At 60.5% G+C, this 1,077-nt stretch overlaps 1 protein-coding gene across 1 annotated transcript in view; it reads right to left on the bottom strand.

Annotated features, from left to right (window-relative positions):
* The window catches only part of Gas2 (growth arrest-specific 2), a 133,809-nt gene extending 133,267 nt beyond the window's left edge, over positions 1 to 542 (bottom strand). Inside the window, exons 1-2 of the mRNA XM_005401735.2 lie at positions 527 to 542; positions 118 to 252 (exon numbers count right to left, since the gene is read on the bottom strand). The gene's annotated coding sequence lies outside the window, so the exon portion shown is untranslated. The remainder of the gene's footprint in view (positions 1 to 117; positions 253 to 526) is intronic.
* Positions 543 to 1,077: the final 535 nt, after the last annotated feature.

The following is a 1,077-nucleotide window of genomic DNA, read 5'->3' as shown; positions in this document are numbered from 1 at the left end:
TCATGCTGCGCCCGGGCGCTCTCGGGCTGCCGGGGAAAGCGATTCCCCGCCAGGAACACGTTTCCTGCATTCCAGCAGCCCGCGCCGACAGCGAGCGGAAGGAAGCAAAATGCTTACTTTTTTCCTCCTTTCTTTTCCCCGGTGGACGGAGACGCGGCTGACCCCGGCTCCCCTCCGGACGCGCGGGGATTGGGTTACCGCGCTGGCAGCGGGTCTGAGCGGGGCCAGCGCAGCCCCCGGCCCGACTCCGACCTGGGGGAGAAAGGGCGGGACGAGAGGGATCATGTTTAACTGTTTTTTTAAACAGAGGCAATGGCTTTAGCACAGTCCTAAAACTGGGTGTTGGCAAAGTTCATCTCCCGGCCCGAGAGCGTGCAGGCTCCGAGGCGCGGGCTTCCCAGGCGCTTCCGCCCTCCCGGGTCCCAGCTGCGGACCCCGAGGTCCCGCGGGGCTCTGCGGGCGGCAGACGTGAGGGGAGGCTGCGTCGGGCTGCGCGCACTTTGCAGGAGACAGGGCCGGCGCTCACCCTTCCCTCGCCTCGGTTCAGCCTGGTGTGAATCTCAGAGAAGATTGCGTCCCACTGCTGCTTATGAGACCGTGCACTCCGGGATGAAGCGCCTTCCGCCAAGCAGGCGGCAGCCCAGGCCGGCCTCACCTCGAAAGCTCAAAGTGCTGGTCACCTCCTGCCTCACTTCCCACCCAGGCTCATGCAGGCCTCACCTGGATTCTGCTCCTGCGCCTCAGCTCGGGGCGCTCTCTGCCAGCGCGCACCAGGCGCGGGGCAGGTCTCCGCTCCTCGCTCGGGTACCATTTTTAGAATCGTAGCCTGGTGCGATGGCCAGTGCCTACCGTCCCAGCACTTTGCGAGGCTGAAGTTAGAGGACTGCAAGTTGGAACCCACCTTGGGCAACCCAGCAATTTAAGGAGATCCTGTCTCAAAATGAAAAATAAAATTAAATAAATAAATAAATGCGCCCTTGTTCAAGGCAACGGTCCTAGATTCAACCCTCAGTATAGCAAAAACCATTAACTTCTGAGTTATTTACCCCCCACACTTCCACCCGAAAAACATAAAGT

Source organism: Chinchilla lanigera, unplaced genomic scaffold (assembly GCF_000276665.1).
Source record: "Chinchilla lanigera isolate Chin_1 unplaced genomic scaffold, ChiLan1.0 scaffold00075, whole genome shotgun sequence".
Classification (NCBI taxonomy): domain Eukaryota; kingdom Metazoa; phylum Chordata; class Mammalia; order Rodentia; family Chinchillidae; genus Chinchilla; species Chinchilla lanigera.
This window is presented reverse-complemented; position numbering and strand designations above follow the sequence as displayed.